The following is a 23,304-nucleotide window of genomic DNA, read 5'->3' as shown; positions in this document are numbered from 1 at the left end:
AGCAGCAATTCAGTGAATCTGAAACTAGATTAAAAACAACTCCATCGCCCATCGCTCACCCTCTTTTCAGATCAAGGCGTGAGGCTGGCATTGTGTTTGCAAGATCTGCGGCCCCAGAGAACGGGAGTGAAAGAGCATTAAAGCTGCAATTCATCTTGTCTGAAAACATTGGTATCCCGCTGAAACACGGCGGTTAGCTGTGCAGAGGTTCATGACACACCTTTTGATATGCTAAAGCACTTCAAATGATTGCAGGCACTTTTGGAGTGGAACAAGGGCTATTGACCGTGGAATGGGGTCAATAGTGAGCTGCAGAGCCATGCCTCTGTGTAAGCAAGCATTGATAGAAGAAAGAAAATAAAACGCTGTGGTGCATTTTCTTCCTAAATGTTTTCAACTAGTTTTTTCTGCTCTGTTCAACGCTGTTGAATGAGCAAAGTCTATATCATGACAGCCCGCTGCCGAGAGCTATACCGGTTGTTAAAAGCCCTGAACACGGATTTTGGGCCTGAGCCGAAGGCGAAGCACTATAATGAGGGAGAGGGCCTTCAACAACATGTATAGCTGAAGCCTGAAGGGCTATAGGGCTATTAGAACATTCACCCTCTATGGGTAGAGTGTTCTAAATTAAAAAGGGCGAAATATGAAGACAAACATTGGAAAGTTGGTGCTCTGTGCTTATACCAGTCATTGTAAGCCCTGACCTACTCCTTTGTCTTCAATGGAGCTCTCAACATTCTAATGTTCTAATACGTAATACATTTAGCAAAGCTTTAGCATAACATGGGTTTTGACTTTAGCAAAACATGGCATGTACTAAAGCTTCTGACTGCATCTCACATATGTATGTATTTGACTTCTACAGCTCATTTATGACTTGAATCACAGACAGCATCATGGGCAGGTGTGCATGTGAATATTAGTGTAGCACATACCTAAGCAGCAACTGTTTCACCCTTCCGAATAACAGAAAGTCTTCTTTGGTGCCTAAGTGTATTTTTTCCTCTAGTATTTGGATTGTGCTTATAGGCACAACCTAATAGCTCTGTTGCTAATAGATTTTGCATACATCCTAAAGCATTTGTCAGATAAACTTTTATATTTTACCTTCCAAACGATGTAAATGTTTGGAACACACTCATTAAGCCGCTGATGTGCATCTCTATTTTAGCTCTGTACAGACCTTACCTGATCAACAGAAAAAGAGCTTGAAGAAGCACTACTGAGTAAGAAGCTTTGGCTCGGCCAACTTGTTGATCTTCCTCCTTACAGGATTTGATTAAGTAGAAGTTGTGTGCTTTCACTGAAACTTAGTGATTGTATTGTGTAGATTATATTTGATACTGTGAGCCTCAGTTAATTATGGCAAAAAGACAAGGATCATGGCTGCAGGGCCTATTTGGTTCACCGGGAATAGTTATGTCAGATGCTATAGGTCTGGTCTCTTTATTATGAAAAATTATGACAAGCGCAGTAGGCCTGCATTATTTCTTGTCGGTCTTTATGAGAGGATTGTTATTACACTAGGTTTAGGCCTATTGACAAGCATTTCTTAAAACAGACCACATGTGAAATATAATAGGAAGGGGCGTTTAAAGTGTAGGCCTGTGTACATTATAGGAAAAGGAGGTTTCATACTGTGCACAATGTGACAAACAGGGTTGCACTGGACTGTAGTGCAAACAGGCAGTGCCTGGTGCGCTGGCCTGACAGATCAATGTGTGAGGCAGTTTTTAGCACCTTCAATGTCGAAGTGGGCAGTTTTTACTGTTGTTTCCCTTATAATGCCACAAACATTGTCTGTAGCAAAAACAAATTTGTGAATCTGCCATACCTTACTTTTTAAAATACACTATTGATATTTAGTTCCTCATACAACAAATGATAACTCTGACATTCAAATTACACTTTGAGAATGCCTTTCTTCATTCACAAGATACACCCTCTCTCAATGCATCTTCTGATGAGCTCTCAAGACAGGCCAGATTTTTCTACTATTAAAGAAAACTAATCTAGACCCTGATGGCCATGCCAAATACCGGCTCACCACTCATCTACCATTCATCTGCAAAATCATTGACAAAGCAGACTTTGTTCAACTCCGAGATTCTATCGTTGCTAACCATCTCCTGCATGAGTACCAGCCCGCCTTCATATCAGGCAGCAGCATGTAGACGACCTGGCTCTTCAACTAAACTTTTCCTACTCACCAGCTAGGCACCTGGATACCTTCCCAGGTGACAAGTGCACTTTACAAATCCATATATATATTTTTTTTTTACCATTGTGGAATCCTCATAGGCCATGGAGCATGGCATTACCACCACTTAGATGTTAGAGTACAAAGGCGTGAACAGCAATTCTGAAGTTACGTTTTGAAAGAAATAGTTTTCAATTTTCAAAGAACCAAGCTATGGAACATGGGGCCATCCTGGACTTCACTGGAGTCATTTGTGACCAAGAGATGTCCATGTGAGCTGATTGTTGTTACTTGAAAGGGTAGAAGCAGAACCAGCGCAGGACATTGCTGGTGAAACCTACTCACGCCGCTGGGGTGTGTATAAGGATGTAATGGTCAACTGGGTCTAAAGCAGCTGAGAGGTCTGTCAATATCAGGAGACAGGGCTCTTCATCTGTGATCTAGAGGACATTGTATACTATGTATAAGGCAGTCGTCTACATGCTGCTACCTGATCTGAAGACAAGCTGGTACTCATGCAGGAGATGGTTAGCATTTTTAGATGGTGGTATTCCTACCATGGAGATAATGCCATTGTGAGTTTGTTGTCTAGGATGAGTCCTACCAAGCTTTCTGGCATGCTTCATCGGAGTTGATGTGGGGCCTAGCTCTGTGGGCCACCAGGAGGAAGCCCAGGGAAACTCTTGTTCCCAAAGATCAGCACTTCTGTCCGCGTAGTGTAGAACTTCAGGTAATTTTCTCTCATCCAGTTTGCCACACTGATCATGCAAGTTCTGAAGTTGTCCCTGGTGGTGTTAGTGTTGTCTGACAAGAATAAGATGAGCTGCATATCATCAGTGTGGGAGATGATGTGTATTTTGTATGATCTGTAGATCTTTGCAAGAGGTCTCATGTATATTTGGAAGAGGGTTGGGCTGTGTAACTATAGGTGATGATGTTCACCGTGCTGGACTCTTCGAGAGGTGCAACGGAGCCCAGCTACTCAGGTCCGGAGGTCTCTGGAAGGCGTTCAGTGGGAGCGGGAGGTCAGGGCAAGGAGAGGGCCCACGCTCAACCCAGAGGTCCGGAGTGGGTCCTAAGTGGCAGGCTCATAGCTGCTGGGGCCATCGCTGATGACCTGTGGGAGAGGAGAGGCCTGTAAGAGCTGCGAGGAGCTGGGGCCTGTTGAGAGTAGCCAAGGAGAAGTGGCAACAGCAGAGCATTGATCCACACAGTACTCACCGGGCAATGATTCGGCCAGAGCCTTCGGCTGGCGGAGATCCCGCAGAGTAGAAGGAGGAGTTCAAGAGCCAAGAGATCCGGGTCTGGTGGACAGTGGAAGGAGGTCGCTGGCAAGGTGAACTCATCAGCGCTGTGCTCTGAAGGGGACTCCGGATGAAAATTGTAGAGGCTGGGATGTGGCTGATCCCTCCGGTGCAGGCAGGAGAGGAAGACGGAGGCCTATAGGTGAGTGCGGCAGCTAGGACGCTGCTCCAGCCCAGGGGACATCAGAGAGCGGGGGGCCGGGTGCAGGGAGACGGTTGGCCACTGCAGAGCCGGCCGGGATGCATCGGACCTCAAGGCGGGTTGAGATGAGGAGCGGCGCGGCACGGCACCAGGGCTCATCTGCTTGAAGTTACACCACAAAGGGTCACCTGGCAGCGGATGTATGACGTTACAACGCATACTTTTACCACGCATACCATTACGACGCGGTATTTACAACGCATACCGTTACAACGCATAGCGCTTAGAGGTGCTGGATAGTGGTAAGTATAATTTTATATTCCAACTCCAGTTCCCGTGGATACTAGGGAAGGTGTTGGATATAAAATTATACTTATTCCCTATCCTAGAGCGCCCCCCAGCGCAATGCGTTGTAATGGTATGCGTGGTAATGCCTGCGTTGTAATGGTAGTGCATGGTAAAAACTTTGTTGTAACAGTTGTATACCCCTGGCAGCACCAGCCAGAGGAAGGGTCTGGAGCAGAAAGAAGAAGCGTGGGAAGACAGAGCGCGCAGAAAGAGGGTTCACAATGGGGGTGAAGAAGGGATCCACACGCACTGGGCCTTTCATTGGAGCACTCCAAGGGAATCTCCTGGCGGGGAGGAAGAGGTGAACGGTAAACTGGTGCTACCCAGGGGGTAGAGCACTATCAAGGGGAAAGTGAAAGAAGAGCCTCCGGGAGATACCATATCCTGGGGACAGATGAGAGAACATAGGTGGCTGGACCCTCTACTGGAAGACCAGGTGCGCTGTGTCTTTCTAAAGCAGTGACTTGCATTGAGTAGATGTGGTTGCATGGCTGAATTTGATCTTGCAGCTGGAGGTGAATATGAATAGAGAGTCTAGAGTCTGTTTTACAGTATGTGCTGTGCTTTGGACGAGCTTGAAGAGTCCAATGATGTTTAGGCTTTTAAGCAGGTCCGAGAAATTTGGGTCCATGGTGTCATCTAGGTAGAAGCTGAGATCACATAGAAGGATGAACTCTTTGGTTCTGATGGTGAGAGGTGTTATAAAGTCTGTGAAGAAGTTGCTGAAGCCAGTCCGTGGTCCAGGAAAACAGTATGTGAGTGTTCCCTGGTGGAGGTTTTGCTATCTGTTTGCAGTTTGAAATGCATGTGCTCCATGAATGGTGTCTTAGTGTCTGTGGATATGGATCATTTCACAGTGTCTTTGTGAATGATGATTAGACCTCCACCTGTTTTTTTGGGTCTGTTGTGGTGAGTAAACTTGTACCCCATCGGAATGGCTGTGGCAATGTCAGATGCTGATGCTGGGTTGAGCCATGTTTTGGTGAGGATGCCCGGCGTGTGGCTCAGATCTTGGTGGTGTGCTTGACGAGCGAAAGCTTTTTTGGTAGCATGCATGCATGTGGTTGTTGGTGTGGTAGTGATAGTGTGGTATTTGGCTTGGTTTGTGTGGGGCTGATGAGTGTGGGTGTGTAAAACAAGATTGGAAAAGAACATGAGAGTATGAAAATGCAAAAGGGTTCAGAGGGCAAACATTGGAAAAGTACAGAAAAAGGCACAAGGTTGGGAGTGCAAAAAAAGTCACCAAAGCCCATCTCCAACAAAACCACTGGAGCATGGTCAGACAATGTCCACAGCAGGTGCGTGACACTAGGCTTCCAGTTATCAATATCATGCATTGCCAACCAGTAGTCAATTTGTGACCATGTGATGTGTGTAGCTGCTATATATGTGCCCTCAGAACTATTCACTTGTCAGAAGCACCAACTATCCGTGAGATCATTGTCAGTTATTAGTAGACATAACTGTGCAGCTGTCTTCAGGTCCTTGTTTCAGGAGTCACTAGATCTTTTCAGCATCAGGGTCTAAAACTGTCTTAAAGTGCCCCCTCACAAAAGCACCCCAGGCCTTATCATATCCGCTAGTCTCCACACCTCTGCAAAGAAAAAGGGGTCATCTGTTTTTGGTTTGTATTTGGACAGGAGTCAGAATGAGTGACCCTGTAGTGTGCCAGATATCAGGACATATTGATTGTGCCGGTCACAAAGGTCTCGGTGCATGCACTATGGCAAACCCCACCCCGGGGGCATAATTGGAATAATACGTTTTATGACGTTCACCTGACTGACTGTATAAGGGAGGGATTAAACGTGTCATAGTGAATGACTAATCTTTGTGAATGTCTGGATCAGTCTGTCAGTTAGTGTGTAAGTGGCACATGGGTTGGTGAGTAGTTTTGAGTGTCTATATAGGCTAATGATTGGTTGCCTGAGTTCCTGTGTGGGTGCCTAAGTGTCTGTGTGGGTGGGTGGGGGGTGACTCCCTGCATAGATGTGTGAGTGGGTGATTTACTGTGTGAATGGGTTCATTAGTGCATCTGCGAGGGGCTGTATGGATGAGTGACTGTGTGTATGGCTGTGTTATTGAGTGTATGGATGTCTCAGTGGTATATGTGTGAGTAACTACATATGTGAAAAGCAGTATATGTGAGTGTTAGAGTATATAAGTGACTATATGTGAGAGTGAGTGATTGTGAGACTGGTTGTATGGATGAATGTGTGCTTGTGTCAGTGATTGTATAAGAGAGTAAGTATGTATTAGTATCTGTATGAATACATGAGGTGGTGTGTGTATAACTGTATTGGTGAGTAAATGGCAGTGTGATTGATTCTTAGGGTGAATTTCTAGGTGTGTGAGTAATTCTGTGGGTGAGTGGCAAGATGTGAGTGTCTGTAAGGGTAGATGAGTGCATATATCAGTGGCTGAATTGATGAGTGACTGCATGAATGAGTGACTGTATAGGTGAGTGAGTGGATGTGTGTGTAGACCTATGAATCAGTGAGTGGATGTGTACTAACTGGTATTGGTGTGTCTATGGTTTCGAGAATGGTAGTCTGTATTTTAGAGTGGGTGCATGAAAGGTTATATTAGGGTGTGAGGAGGTACATCAGATATTAAGTGGATAATGTCATCAGTGGTGTCATTTGAGATGTCATGAGTGATGTAATATGTGACATCATCAGCATTGCATTGCAGGGGCGCAAGTAATAGTTAGCTCATCTAACTATAATGGCCGAATTTCTTTATTTTTTTCTGAGTTATATGTCAGCCTAACTATAACGTCCCTGAAACCTCTGGTTTTTCCAGTGAATTTCTATGTTTTTTAAATTCTAATTCCTAACTATAACGTCCCTGAAATCTCTGTTTCTTTTAATGAATTTTTAACACCTTGGCTGCTAAGGGAATTCCCGCTGGGTGCTGAAATATTCAGATCCCCATTGTTCATGACGACCTCAGCTCGTCATAAGCACACGACCAGTGTACTGCATGACGAGCTGAGCCGTCATGAGCAGCGAAGGGGTTAAGGTTTTTTAAATGAAAATTTCTAACTATGCCAACATAGGTAGGACATGTGCAAAAAGAGGACGGAAGGTGCAGATGAAGCAAGAGAAGTGCAGAAAGAGCCAAAAGAGAGAAAAAGGTGGCCTGACGTGAGAAGGCTGGAGGGGGCTTTACACCGTGCTGGACTCTTCGAGAGGTGCAACGGAGCCCAGCTACTCAGGTCCGGAGGTCTCTGGAAGGCGTTCAGTGGGAGCGGGAGGTCAGGGCAAGGAGAGGGCCCACGCTCAACCCAGAGGTCCGGAGTGGGTCCTAAGTGGCAGGCTCATAGCTTGCGGGGCCCAGCGCTGATGACCTGTGGGAGAGGAGAGGCCTGTAAGAGCTGCGAGGAACTGGGGCCTGTCGAGAGTAGCCAAGGAGAAGTGGCAACAGCAGAGCATTCATCCACACAGTACTCACCGGGCAATGATTCGGCCAGAGCCTTCGACTGGCGGAGATCCCGCAGAGTAGAAGGGGGAGTTCAAGAGCCAAGAGATCCGGGTCTGGAGGACAATGGAAGGAGGTTGCTGGCAAGGTGAACTCATCAGCGCTGTGCTCTGAAGGGGACTCCGGATGAAAATTGTAGAGGCTGGGATGTGGCTGATCCCTCCGGTGCAGGCAGGAGAGGAAGACGGAGGCCTATAGGTGAGTGCGGCAGCTAGGACGCTGCTCCAGCCCAGGGGACATCAGAGAGCGGGAGGCCGGGTGCAGGGAGACGGTTGGCCACTGCAGAGCCGGCCGGGATGCATCGGACCTCAAGGTGGGTTGAGATGAGGAGCGGCGAGGCACGGCACCAGGGCTCATCAGCTTGAAGTAACACCACAAAGGGTCACCTGGCAGCACCAGCCAGAAGAAGGGTCTGGAGCAGAAAGAAGAAGCGTGGGAAGACAGAGCGCGCAGAAAGAGGGTTCACAATGGGGGTGAAGAAGGGATCCACACGCACTGGGCCTTTCATTGGAGCACTCCAAGGGAATCTCCTGGCGGGGAGGAAGAGGTGAACGGTAAACTGGTGCTACCCGGGGTGGTAGAGCACTATCAAGGGGAAAGGGAAAGAAGAGCCTCCAGGAGATACCATATCCTGGGGACAGATGAGAGAACATAGGTGGCTGGACCCTCTACTGGAAGCGCACATCAATCCCCAAAGTAGAGGGGGGCGGAGCAGCCTCGGGAGGCAGAGGCGAGTCATTGACCCCAACAAGCCAAGAAGGCCATGCATCACTGGCACCGACCGGAGTAGGAGCCCGACGCCATTGGGGCAATAGTGAACAGGGACCAATCCAAATCCGCCTGGAGACGGCCTGTTGCGGTACCAGAGGGGGCACAGACGGCACTATGACAGGCGGCCGGGGTTCCCAGATCTAGATCAGCCAGGCACACTCCTTCCGCCGAGAGTAGAAGAGGCCACGATGGGCGCTGGAGTGGAGAGCCAGCCCACACATCCCAGGATCAGGACCTCAGCATCTGACTGTGCAGGACTAAGACCAAGAATCCCCTGGGAGAGGTGGTGTTAAACTGAAGCAGCTAAGGACAGAACCTTGTGGCTGAGAACAGCACAACACAAGGCCTCTAACTTCACACAAACGGTTTAGAGGGGGGAGAGAGAGCCACTCGGACAGAGCTCACAATCATGAAGCCGGTATGTCCTTGCTGCGAGGGAAGAAAGATCGGACGTTGAAGGACATGCTGACCAAAACCCCGCAGTCGGGCGGAGGAGAGTGCAAAATGTTGCCGTCCACGCAACTGGATCATGAGGTGGAGGGGCGGAGGCCTCGGTCATTCATTCCTTCCTAGAGACACTGTTTAACACCTTACGGGACAACTTCCAGGTACTGAAAGGAGACCTCGCGAGAGAGATGAAAGATATTCGACGAGAAGTGGATGCAGTCGGAGAATGAGTGGCTACAATGGAGGACCAAGACCAAGCCAGGTAAGAGGAACTAGAACAGCTCCAACAAGTAGTTATGCGGTTGCGGGAACAGCAGATTGACCTCCAAGCACATGCGGAAGACCTAGAGAACCGCTCCAGGTGGAATAACATACGTATGAAGGGAGTTCCTTCGGACGAGGAGGGCTTGGACATGGTTCGGTATCTGTTGCAGACCATACTGAGGGTCTCTGAGGATTTTACCATTTGCATAGACTGGGCACATAGAGTGGCGTTGAGAAGAAAGGTACCCGCTCCCCCACCTGACATCCTGGCATTTCTGCAGGACTTCCCATTCAAGGTGCGTATCCTAAGGGAAGCCAGGGTGAATCACCTGCTCACGTACAAGGGCCATCCCATAGCCCTATACCTGGACCTGGCTCCAATAACTTTACAGAAAAGGAGGGAGTTTCGGATGGTGACTGTGCATCTGCTGGATCAGGGGTGGTATATTCCTGGGTCTATCGTTTTGGGCTGATTTTCAAATGGAACGGCAAGCTCCACCAACTCAGGTCCCTGCAGGACGCATGTAAGATTCTAGGCCTGGAACATCCAAGTCAGGAGACAGCGCCCAATACAGATCGCAAACCCCTACGTGGAAAATGGCCGAGATTTCAGAGGAGGTGCCTCCCGGCGCTACTGAGGGGACCAGACGCCACTACAATGGCGCAGGAGAGGCAAGGAGTTTTAGAGACAGTACTCAAGGACACAGCCTCCCACAATAGCTCCTGAAAGCTGTGGGGATAGTGCTCACAGACAAACATAAGCTGAGCTGGGGGGTATTGGTGGGAGCAAGGAGAAGGGGAGCCTTGGACCACAATATGCTTCTAATATATTTCTTTTCCAAGGGCACAAGCGCATGAATGATGCGCTATAGACATTCTGGGGTATTTGGAGGGTTAGGTTGGGGCTAGGGAGGTCGAGGGACAGAACTGGTATGCCAAAAAGAGGCAAGAAAGGTGCAGATAGAGGGAAGAAGGATACAGAAAGAAGCAATAGGGGTGCAGAAAGAAGCAAGTGATGTGCAGAAAGAGGCAACAGAGGTGCAGAAAGAGACAAGAGAGGCACAGAAACAGGCAAGTGAAGTGTAGAAATAGACAACAAAGGTGCTGAAAGAAGCAACAAAGTTGTAGAAAGAGACAGGAGGGGTGCAGAGAGAGGCAAGAGAGTGGCACAAAGAGGCAAGAAGGGATCAGATAGAAGGAAGAAGGGTGCAGAAAGAGGCAAGAAGGGTGCAAAAAGAAGCAAGAGAGGTGCAGAAACAAGAAAAAGAAGTACAGAAAAAAGCAACAGAGGTGTAGAAAGTGGCAAGAGAGGTACAGAAAGAGGCAAGAGAGATGCAGAAACAGGTAGGAGAGGTACAGAAATAGGGAACATTGGTATAAGGAGAGGCAAGAGAGATACAGGAAGAGGGAAGAGGGGTGCAGAAAAAGGCAAGAGGGTGAAGATAGAAGCACATGAGTTGAAGAAAAAGGCAACATAGGTACAGAAACAGGCAAGAGAGGTGCAGAAAAAGGCAAGAGAAGTACAGAAAGAGGCCAGAGAATTGCTGAAAGATGCACAGAGGTATAAGAAACAATAGAAGTGATAAAAGAGACAGGAGAGGTGCAGAAAGAAGCAATAGAGGGGCCCAAAGTGGAAAGAAGGATGCAAAAAGAGGCAAGAGGGTTACAGACAGCAGCAAGACAGGTGCAAAAAGAAGCAAGAGAAGTGCAGAAAGACACTACAGAGGTGCAGAAAGGGGCAAGAGGGGTGCATAAAGAGGCAAGAGCACTGCAGAAAGAAGCAAGAGAGTTGCAGAAACAGGTGAGAGAGGTGCAGAAAGAGGAAGGAGAGATAAAAAAAGAGGCAAAAGGGGTGCAGAAAGAACCAACAGAGGTGCAGAAAGAGGCAAGAGGGGTGCAGAAAGAGGCAAGAGAAGTGAGGAAAGGCAAGAGAGGTGCAGAAACAGGTACGAGAAGTGCAGAGAGGCAATAGAAGTGCTGAAAGAAACACAGAGGTATAGAAAAAAGCAATAGACGTGATGAAAGAGACAAGAGAGGTGCAGAAAGAGGCAAGAGAGGTGCATAAAAAAGCAAGAGATGTGCAGATAGAGGCTAGTGAGGTATAGAAAGAGGCAGACGAAGTGTAGAAAGAGGCAAGAGAGGTGCAAAATGAGGCAAGTGAGGTGCGGAAAGTGGCAGAAGAAGTACAGAAAGAGGCAAGAGAGGGGCAAAAAGAGGCAAGTGATGTGCAGAAACAGGCAAGAGGGGTACAGAAATAGCCAAGACAAGTTCTGAAAGAAGTAATAGAGGTACAGAAGGAGGCAAGAGAACTGCAGAAAGAGGCAAGAGGGTTGCAAAAACAGGCGAGAGAGGAAAGAGAGGTTCAGAAAGAGGTAAAAGGGGTGCAGAAAGGAGCAAGAGAGATACGGAGAAGTGTGGCTCACTGGTTAGAGGAGGCATACCCTGAAGTAGAGGTCAGACCCGGGACCAGGGTTCAATTCCCGACGCGGCAGGGTCTTGAGCCCAATTGTCCAAGGACTCGATAATTCTCGCTTCGGTGCCCACTCTAATCACGGGTTCACACTCTGCAACTCTGGGCATTAGCTTGCTTAATCTCCACAACGGCCCCCCAGCGGCGGGATGCCTGGCTTTCACCTTGGGGATGCCCAGTACGGGTTATCTCACAGAGAAAAGCCAGGACGGGTTCCCAAGGCAAGCGCCGAGATGCCCTAGGGTAAGTCGAGCGCTATATAAGAACACACATACATACATACATGCAGAAAAAACAGGAAAAGTGCAGAAAAAAACAACAGAGGTGCAGAAAGAGGCAAGAAGGGTGTAGAAAGAGGAAACAGAAGTGTAGAAAGAAGCAACAGAGGTGTAGAAAGAGGCAAGAGAACTGCAGAAAGAGGCAAGATAGGTGACGCAAGTGGCAAGAGAGGTGCAGAAAGAGGCAAGACGGGTGCACAAAAAAAGCAATAGAAGTGCACAAAGAAGTAATAGAGGTACAGAAAGATACAAGACAATTGCAGACAGAAGCAAAAGAGGTGCAGAAAGAGGCCAGAGGGGTACAGAATGAGATAAGAGGGATACAGAAAGAGGCAAGAGAATTGCAGAAAGAGGCAACAAAGGTGCAGAAAGAGGCGAAAAGGGTGCAGAAAGAAGCATTAGAGCTGCAGAAAGAAGCAAGGGAAGTGCAGAAGAAGCAAGTGAGGTGGAGAAAGAGCCAAGAGAAGTGCAGAAAGAAGCAAGAGAGGCACAGAAAGAGGCAAAAGAGGTGCAGATGAAAAAAGCAAGAGAGGTGCAGAAAAAAGCAAGAGAGGTGCAGAAAGAAGGGAGGTGCAGAAAGTGGTAGAGATGTGCAGAAAGAGGCGAGAGTAGTACAGAAAAAGGAAGAAATGTGAACAAAGAAGCAAGAGAAATGTAGAAAGAGCTAAGGGAGGCACAGAAAGAAGCCAGCAATCATTAGTACCAATTTAACAACCACATTTAGCAATAAGTAACAGTGGACCATTCCAGGTTTGCAAAGGGCCTTCCACCATGCTGTAACACTTGTCACTGAATTTTTGGTAAACTTTGAGCCGTTTGAGCTAGAAACAAGGTTTTTTTGTTCAAATCTGCAGATTATGCAGCAGATGATGGATTGTGCGGCAAATGCGGAAAATGTCCAACTATGCGAAAATTGGTGCAGGCGAACATTCGTGTGATTCCAGTGGCCCTGCTCATCCCTCCACTAGGTCCAGAAGTGCTCCTCAGTGGTTTGTTCTTTTTTTGTCTCATTGAGTTTATAGTTTAGCTTCTATTGAAATGAAGAAGACTAAACTTGAGGTTACCACTCCTCAACACAGACTACCTTACCACATAATTAATTACTCTGCATAACAGATAATCCCACTATACATAATTACTATACACTGAATACCACATACTTTCTATCCATATAATTTCACTGTACAATATACCACATAATTCCACTACACACAACGTACATCCAATCCACTCCAACAAGCATTAGTAACAAACTTTTACATTTACAACGCCAATAGCCCTGACTCACAAATGCAAGACCTAGTGCTTTGCTAATGTTTCTTTAACTAGTAGTCAGGTTTGCAGAGAGGTGGAGAAAGGGGGCTGGGCCTCTGACCAGTGCTCAGGAATTTTGCTGCAGAGGATTCACAGAGGGTACCAGGAGGGCTTCTTGGCCCCCAAAGTCCCTCAACAGTATAGTGGACTTTATCCCCCAACCAGTAGTTTGCCAGGAGGTGTGTTTGCAGATTGGTAAAGAATGAGGGGCATGGCCTCCAAAGATCTCTTAGCAATCCCAATGTGTGGGACTTACTGGAGGTAACAAGAGGGTAGTTGGCCCCCAAGGACAACCTTAGGGGCCAACTACCCCTCCTATTACCTCTAGTAAGTCCCACACAGGAGAATTGATAAGTTCTCATAGCAGGCCACCCCCCCTTTGCCTATCAGTCTGCAAACGTGCTCCCTGGCGCTGTCTTGGATGGGGATTAAAGTCCTCTTCTCTGTTCGGGGTCCTTAAAAGCCAACTGTCCTACCTGATACCTCCAGTAAGCCCCAGATAGTGAAATGCTGAGAGGTGGACACAGGCCACTCCCCCTTTCTCCACCACTCTGCAAATGCACCTCCAGGCGTGCTCCTGGTTGGGGGGTGAAGTCCCCTTGCATCCGGAGGGTCCTCAGGACACAAGAAGAACTCATCGCCCCACCAGCAGTGCACCAAGAGGTGCGTTGGCAGAGTGGCGTAAAAAGGGGCTTGGCCTCGGACCCCCTCTCAGCAATCCCACTATGTGCTGCTTACTGGAGGTACCTGGTGGGCTAGTTGACCCCTAAGGATCCTTAGGATTAATGGGGACTTAATCCCCCAACCCAGAATGCACCAGGAGGCATGTTTGCAGAGTGGTGCAGGGATGGGGCGGGCCTCCGGTGAGATGCAGGATTTTCTTTCCTGTTTTTTTTTTAGAAGAGGGGCTGTGTGGCCCCACTTCTCTTAATATTATTTGGGCCCTGAGGACCCCATCACCCAGGGCCTGGGACGTATATTTTAAAGGGAAACGGGGCCTGGCAGCTCCCTCCCGGGCTGATTTTGGCCCCCGGGACCCCAACCAGGCCACATTTCTTTAAAAAAAATCTACATTTAAAGGAGCGGGACAGCGCGGCCTCCTTTCTGGGGCCTTTTTTAGCCCCTGGGACAACATCCCCCGGGGCTTTGCCTCTTTTTAATTTTAATTTTTATTTTACGTGAGGGAGGCTGCATGGCCCCCATTCTCTGGACCACTTTTGGGCCCAGGACCCCGTCTACCGGAGACTGGCCTCATGTTGGGGACTGTGGGGGGAGCCCCATTTCCCCAGTGGTCCATTCCGGCTGCCCATCTCCTGTGGGAGCCAGCATTGCATTTGGACAAAAGGTGCTGCTAACATGCAGCTCCTTTTGCCCAAAAGCAAATCTGCTCTTGCTTCATAGAAACAAGAGCAGTTTTTCTGCTCCAGCTTGAATGAAACAAAGTAGAAGTTTGTTATGCTATGGTTGGGCAACCCGGGACATTGCTGGAGCTGGCACTGGGGGGGGGAGGGCGGTCCACAGGGCCAAGGAGGGCTCCTGGAGGGGGTCCGCGCAGCCTCCCTCCCATCTTGTAGATAGCCCCAGGGAGGTGCTGGTCCTCGGGACCGGAGGTCCGCAATGGACACCATATTTGAATAAAGCGAGCCTTGGGGGGTGGTTGTCCCTGGGGCAGTTTGGGGGTTTCGAGTCTCCGCACACATAGTTTTTAAAGGTAGCCCCAGGGTGGTGTTAGTCCCCAGGGCTGGGGAGGGGCCGCTTGGTCCCCTCATTTAAAGCATGTAGCCCCGGGGAGGTGGTGGTCCTTGGGGCAGTGTGGGGGGGCAGGAGCCTCCCCACACACATTTTATTTTGAAAAGCCCCAGGATGTGGCAGTCCCCGGCGCTTGTGGGGGTCAGCAAGGCCCCCCGCCCAAAATGACTTAATGTTCCGCGGAGGTGGCAGTCCCCGGGGCAGGTTGGGCGGGCAGGAGACCCCCATGCATTTTTTACAAAGAGCCCCGGGGAGGTGCTGGCCCCGCTACATAAATATGTATTTCCCACGGACCTGGCACACATGGGGGCTCAAAACAAATGAAGCGCTGGAGTCCGTGCTTTGTTTTTTTTTCCTACTGGATTCGCACACACACACAAGTATACATATTTATAAAAAGGGCTTATACTTACCTGTAAAATATTTACATTTTCGTGAGAAAGGCATTCCTTGTAAATGCTGTTCTGGTTCCGTCATACATCCCCTCGAAATGCCTCTACAAAGGCTAAAAATCACATGCAGGTACAAGAAATATCATCTGCAACATTGATATACTCGGAACCACATAAACAAATGAACTCATGAAAATGGGAAAGAAGAATAAGGTGGCATCACATAGCAAAGCGAGTTAGAGAAGCAAGAAATATTGACAACTTTACAAATGACCTGAAAGGTATAATCCCTAATGCATCATAATTGTACTGTCAGGCTGCGGGTGTTCTGTGAACTTGGGGTTCAGATCCTCTTCAAGAGGTACTTTGCGTAATGACAGAAGCACACAATAACTTCCATGTACTCGCACATCAAAAAGATGACAGAAATCATGTGCAATGAGTGTCTCTTTGCAAATTATCTCAGTATCTTTTCAGGACACTGCCCTGCCTTGGCTCTATTCTGTCTTGGATCTATCCTGTGGAGTGACAGCTGCCAGTCAACGTTACTGTTGTGATCCAGACAGAATCTAAAGGTAACTTCAACGACTCTCATCATAATTATATCCCAAAAACAGCCCTATGTGTGAGCTACACACACTAAACATGGCACCAGCACAGCAGGAAATATGTTTGCTCATTTCAATACAATAGCTTTATTTATTAATTCACTTTTCACACTGTTTATGTGTAGCTCACGATTAAGGGTTCAGAATATACACCCTGGAAAACTGTGTCTATCTGAACAGTCTTGGTTTTAAAATATAAAATCATCTGCCATCTTGCTTTCACTGCAGCCCTGCCGCATCATCACTGAATCATTCATAGAGTCTCGACTCCCTTCCTAGTGTGGGATTCTCTGATTCAACCAGCATTCTACTCAATCAATTTAGATTCAGAGTTGTATGTCACAATATTGTACACAGAAATATAGTTTGACATTAAGGGCCATATGTATCATAGTTCCGTTTTGCGAATCCTAAATAGCGATTTTTAAGAAATCGCTATTTAGGAATCGCAAAATGGTATGTATGAAGAAATTCGCTTTTAATTAGCGATTCCTTAATCTTCCTTAATTGCGAATTCGCATTTTGCGAATTCGCAATTAAGGAATAATTTCCAAAGCATTCCTATGGGCCAGGAGGCTCAAAAGAAATGATTTCCAAATAATTCTCAAATTGCGAATTCGCAATTTGCTAATCGCAATTTGAGACTTTTATTGCAAGGGTGCAGGGGTGTCTCAAGGACACCCTGCTGCACCCCTGTAAATTACATGTGTGTGCATATGGTGCACATACATGCCCTATGGGCATGTATGTGCGTCACATGCCACAACCAAAAATACAAATTAGTGTATTTTGAACAGAAACCGCAATTTACCACCAACTGGAAGTTGGTGGTAAATTACGATTCCTTAAGCTGAATTCGCAAGAGTAAAATGCTTCATACATAGCATTTAAGGAAACGAAAAATTGCGATTCCTTAAATGCTATGGCAAATTAAGTAATCGCAAGTATTTGCGGTTCTTTAAGATGCGATTGTTTGATACATCTCAATTCATGCTAAGTAGCCTTTTGCGATTCTCAAAGGCCGAAATTCGGCGAGTTTCGGCCTTTGCAAATTAAAAAAGGCTTGATACATATGGCCCTAATATCCTGTCATAAAGATGGTTTAGAAAAAGCAAAGATTATTTTTATCCTTCTGAATGTCGATATAACGCGGAAGAGGGATCCAACAACTTGTCCGGTGCTTCATGGTTCAGCCTAAATTGGAAAACAGCCATATTGTGTAAGCCCAGGGTTGGAAACTTTGCATAGGCAAAGTTGATTGAAATCAGAAAACGTTGCCTAACTTCATGGATATTGTTTCCAAATTCACTCACTTTTGGGGTATTGGTATTACTTTTTCATTGTCTGAAAAATCAGTATGTCAAACTGTTACCAGAATCTTGCCTTATGCTTGACAATGTCACACTTTGGAATTGTCTCAGAGTCAAATCAATGTTTAAAGGTCAATTTCAACTGGTTGTGCAAGGAATCTTGGATAGAGCCCTGCTGCCTAGAAGGTCGCCCTGTGCTTGCCAGTTGGCAGAGCCTTTAGGTTTCAATAAAATCTGTCCAGAAAATAATGGTGTCTTGAAGACTATATACCTCTGCACATACCCTCAGTTCTTCTCTCCAGGCAAGTAAAGGTGTTGCTTGTATATATCAGCCTATAAGTATCTCATACATTTACTGTCACTGCGTATTAATGTGAATTATTTCATGGGCCTCCAGACTTAAGCTCATGATACTGGAGCATGCAAAACGCTATGGGCCCGATTCACAGAATGAACTTAAGACTAAATCCTAAATTTACTACAATTTGGTATTCACAGAATGCACTTACTACTATCTGGTATTCACAGAAAGCACTTACTACTTTCGGGATTCACAGAATGAACTTACTACTTTCTGGATTCACAGAATGACCTTACTACTTTTCGGGATTCACAGAATAGACTTAAGTCTACTAACCTTACCTCCACCGCCGGGCCGTAATTTCCGCCACTTGGCCGGATTTTACGGCACTTTGGCGGACTTTACGGCATATCAGCGCAAAATCCGATTACGGGCCGTAAATTACGATTGCGGGCCGTAAATTACGATTACGGGCCATAAATTACGATTACGGGCCGTTTGTCGTGTTAGCCAAGAGGAAACACCTGGCCAAGGTCCACCCATCCCCCACCATGGATCAGCTGACACACAGCAGCCAATCCCAGCCCTGCAGCACGTATGAATGCAGAGCAGACACAAACAATCCCTTTTCAGGATGTCACTGAACGTGTTTGTAGCACTACCCCTTGCCATGTGGCAAAACTATTGAGGAGGAGGAGGAGGAGAGCAGAGAGGATCTACAGGCAGAGGATCAACCTATTTGGAATGTCCAGCCAGGATGTAAGGGCCAGGTACCGTTTCCCACCTGAAGTAATCCTGGAAATGATATGTGAGTGGGAGCAGGAACTTGACTCTGTGATCTGCTGCTCACATGCAATACCAGCATACCTCAAGATCCTTTCTGCCCTCCACTTCTTTGCTACTGGGTCCTTCCAAAGGGTCACCAGTGACCATGTGGGCATTTCCCAGGCGAGCCAGTCGCGGTGCCTGCATCAGGTACTGAGATGCATCACTGATAGAGCCCCCAACTACATCAAAATGCCATATACACTGGCCATGAGACAAAGGGCAGCAAGAGATTTTTATCTCCTTGCACAATTCCCACATGTGCTGGGTGCAATAGATTGCACCCATGTGGCCCTTCAGCCACCCCGCCACATTGCACACATCTTCAGCAACAGACACAGATGGTATTCCATCAATGTCCAAGCAGTCTGTGATGCCAGTGGAAGGTTCATCAATGTGCATGCAGCGTTCCCAGGCAGTACACATGACAGCTTCATATTCCGCATGTCACCTCTTGCTCGGCGTATGGCTGCTGGAGAATTTGGTAACATGTGGCTACTGGGTAAGTACCAAGCACTGAAAATGAGTGATATGCATCATTGAAATGTCTAAATGCCCCCCAATAGTAACGATTGTACAATAAGAAACATGGCCCAACAGACACTGCATGTATGAACGTATAGATCATGTTCTGTGAAATGTTAACAACTGCCCATTCTTCCCTCCTCAGGCGACGCTGGGTATGCACTCTCTCAACATCTCCTCACCCCTTACAGGCGGGCTAACACTGTACCTCAGCGTAGGTACAATAGGGCACACATACGTACTCGAGCCATCATCGAGCGCACTTTTGGTCTGTTGAAGTCGCGATTCAGATGTCTCGACCGTACGGGGGGTGTGCTTCTGTACTCCCCAGTAGTCGTGTGCAAGATCATACTAGCCTGTTGTGTTTTGCACAACATTGCTCTAATGCATGGCTTACACATGCCTCTGGATCCTCGGCTAGCTCTGAATGTGGGAGACCGGGCTATTGCACATGACCGACGTCAGGGCATGCAAGTCCGTGATCTGCTAGTTCCCACGTATTTTGCATGAGCAACCTGTAGTGCCACAACAACATGTGGTTTGCTGTCTGTTGTCAATGATGAAATGTGGACAGACACAACAGTGTCCATAAATCCCACCCTGAGACGACTTTGCAAACCACACTAACTGCATGCAAATCACAGCTGCTGACAGTAGTCAAAAGGTGGATTGTGCCTCAGGTCACGTGCCCATGTCAGCGATCAGCATAGTGGACATCCCTTAAACAAACTATTCACGCTGATGACAAACAATACATGTCCTGAGAGACATACCTGGACCTCATAAGGATGGGTCACCAAATCACAAAAGGTTGCATACTCAGGCCTATGACCACTAGAGAATTGACTCCCCCACAAATGATGGGCCCAGAATGTGAGTGATGATGTCATGGTATAATCATGCACCATGGGTCAGATTTACAATAAGAGTTGCATCTCTGCATATCAGCACGGATGCCCTAGTAATTGTGCCTCACAGCAGACATCCCTTGCGCCATCATGGCTGTGCCGCATTTACAAAGCTGTGCGCTGTGGGCCAAGTATAGACAGAAGCGTGAAGCATATGCTGTCATAAAGGTGAAGCACCACTGGAGTTGGGTCGCAAGCACAACGTAGCTCCAGCAAGGCAAGCGGCGAGCCGATGCCCAACATGCTGCATCAATTCTCAGGCCCCCTACAAGCAGGTGCAGGGTTGGGACGCAGCATGGCCATGAAAATGACTGAGTGTAATTTTGTACATTTCACGCTGCCACTGTTCGGAGGCGTATGTGTGCTGGAACGCCCCCCCCCCCCTGTGCAGGAACGCACAACTGCGGTGCAGGGCCTTACAATATGACACATTTCACAGATGCGTCACGTTGAAGATACCCCACAGCATGGAGTTGGCGTAGCGCTGCTGCGCCACTAAACTTACGCTACTGTGGCGCAATTGGGGCACACAGGGGTCGTATAGCTGCCCCCATATGTATCTGACATATCCACACTTCTCCACACCAATGTTACATAACACTTCTTTCAACTCTGATACTGAGTACTCAATATGAACTACATGTCCCATAATGCAAAGTATGAGAATAGGAAAGTGGGATGGATGTTGTCAGCCCCCTACCCCCTGTCAGTGCATAAATGACATGAAATGAACTGTTCCCCCTTTTGATACATAATCATGAATCACACCTGCATTGTCCTTTCACTTTCCCCTACATCAGAACAACCGGATGGCAGTGGATTTGTTTACTGATTGTGGATGGCCCAGGATGAATAATAAATGGCTGCAAAATACTTCCTGTGATGTATTTCCTGTCTTCTACTACCTGTATAACATTTCCTGTATGAAATAATGTGTTCCGGGTCATTTTCGCAAGTTACAGCGCTAAATCGTAGTTTCCGGCAGCGTATCGTAATGCCCGTGTGCGTAAACGACGCTCCGGAACCGGAAACTACGAATTTGGCCCGTAAATTACGAAAATAAACTAGAATACATCATTGCATACAGGCAAGGTAATACATGAAGTGGGAGACAGGAAATACATTACAGGAAGTACTTGGCAGCTATTTTGTGGTCATTCTGAGTCATCCTCTATCACTGATCAGATCCTCAGGCATCCTGCTGCTCTCATCTGACCAATTTCCCCATAATGGCTGAGGAATATGAGGAGAGAGCCCCCCCTTTCTCAGACAGGGAATTGGACATCTTGGTGGAGGGGGTGCTGGAGAAATTCCATCAGCTATATGGGGACCCTGAGCACCATCTGAGCACTGCAGCCCGGGGCAGGCTATGGGCCAACATCGCCGAGCACTGCAGTGCAGTGAGAGTGTCCACCAGGAGGGCTAGGGCGTGCCGCAAGCGCTGGGAGGACCTGAAGCAATGGACCCGTCACAAGGCTACGGAGCTGGCTGGCCTGTCCTCCCAGCACCATGTACATCGTCCTCGCCTCTCACCACTGTACAGGAGGGTCCTGCGAGCAGCGTGGCCAACCCTCCATGCTCAGCTGGAGGAGCACGAGCAGCATAGACCTAGTAAGTGCATCATATGCAATATGAGTCTGGGAGTATGATGTGAGTGAAACAGTGCTGTACCATTGTGTGTCCCATGCCTCCATTATCCAATTCCATGTCCAAGCAGCAGTCACCAAGTTTCTAGAGGCACACTGTGGCATATGGAGTATACAGGCCAGAGTGCAGTTTGGGAGTCGTCATTTTCTCATGACAACTGGGTAAATGAGCCACACTCATGCATCCATATTGAATTCTGCTCTGCCAGCACCACTACAATTGTACCAAGTCTATCATAACGGATGTGTGCATTGGATGAGCGATGGTACAGAGACTGTCCAGTCTGCACATGGCAGGTCATAGGGGATTGGACGTTGTGATTAGCATTGCACCTGTAGCGTTGTGTTCCAATTGAGACAGATCATCATGTGCCTTGGAATCAAGACAGATATTGAGATCCTTGCATCACTCACAAGTTTTCATAGGTCTGCAAGGTGTGTCCACTGACAGACGTCTTACCCTCAGTGGCCTGTATGACATTTTACATGTACAGGTAGCTGTCACAACCGCCCACCACTGTTCAGCGGTGTACTGTACTACCTTGTTAGTCAAGTAAGCCACTATGTGGCACTGGATTGTCCGAAGATATGTGGGGACATCAAAAGGCTAGACACACAATGTAGCTAGAGGAGTACTCCAGACCCCACGTGGATGTGTGACCCACATTTGTCTTGTCCCATACAATGCTACAAAGCAGATGACACTTGTCCAGACGTTAAATAGCTGCAAATCAATATCAATGGCCAATATCTATTTTATCTGGACTCTTCATGTTCTCCTCTGGTAGATCTGTAGTTGAACTGGCACATGTAAATGTAAATGTAAATGTGTTTCGATTTATATAGCGCGCTTTAACCCAGGGGCCTCAAGGCGCTTGCTTAGGGAACCCGTCCTGGTATTCCCCTGTGAGATACCCCGGCCGGGTATCCACAAGGTGAAAGCCAGGCATCCCGCCACGAGGGGCCGTAGTGGAGATTAAGCAAGCTATTGCCCAGAGTCGCAGAGTGTGACCCCGTGAGTCGAGTAGGCACCAGAGCGAGAATTGTCGACTCCGTGGAATTTTTGAGCCCGAGACCCGCCAAGGCGGGGAATCGAACCCTGGTCCACGGCCGATCTCAGCTTCTGGGTCTGCCGCCTCTAACCACTGAGCCACGCTTCTCCACTCATGCAGCAGTGACACGACACACAGATCACAACAATGCCAAGGTTGAGGTTTGGATAATGCAGTTGCGCAAGCCACAAAAATACACATGAGATGTCCATGTCAAACTCAAATCAGAATATGACAGTGTGCATACATGTAATGTAAGTGCATGGACAGAATGGGGGTTGGGAGCACACTGCCTCACAGTCCCAGCATCCTGGTAAATGCAGTACACATTCCAAACTTACTTTGGAATAATCTGGAGTCATACACCAAATTTGTTGCTGACTTTGCTGTATATCCCTAGACATGTGTTCCTGGAATGAGCGCTACATCAGTAGAGAGCAGCAGTTTCAAAGAGAGCAAAGTAAATCATCTTGGTTTGCTGTGTGCCTGTGAGTGTTACTGTGACCTGAGAATAACTTGGCAGCATTCCCAGCAAACACAGATGATTCAGGAGTTAGTTAGTACTGTACACAGCATATACCTGGATGCAAAGGGGCAAACTGTGCTGGGACTGTGAGGCAGTGTGCTCCCACCCACCATTTAGTCCATAAGGACTGATGGGCAGATCAACAAGGCACTTGCGCCTCTTTGCACCGCCATTGGGTCACTTTAGTGACGCAGCGGCGGAGCACACAAAGCGTCATGCTGCTGGATTATTACAACGTGAAGCATACGGTGCAGGATCGCATCCTAAAAGTGGCTGAGTGAAACTACAAGATTTCACTCAGTCACTATTAGGGCCAAGCGAAGTCAAATCTACGCACCTGCTTGAAGCAGATGTAAGGATTGCCGCAGCATGTTAGCGATCGTGCACCCCCGAGCCTTGCTGGAGGCGGGTTCGCACTTGCCAAGCCACTCCAGCAAAGCT

Source organism: Lissotriton vulgaris, chromosome 6 (genome assembly GCF_964263255.1).
Source record: "Lissotriton vulgaris chromosome 6, aLisVul1.2, whole genome shotgun sequence".
Taxonomy (NCBI): Eukaryota; Metazoa; Chordata; class Amphibia; order Caudata; family Salamandridae; genus Lissotriton; species Lissotriton vulgaris.
The sequence above is the reverse complement of the archived record's forward strand: the minus strand, read 5'-3'. Positions refer to the sequence as shown.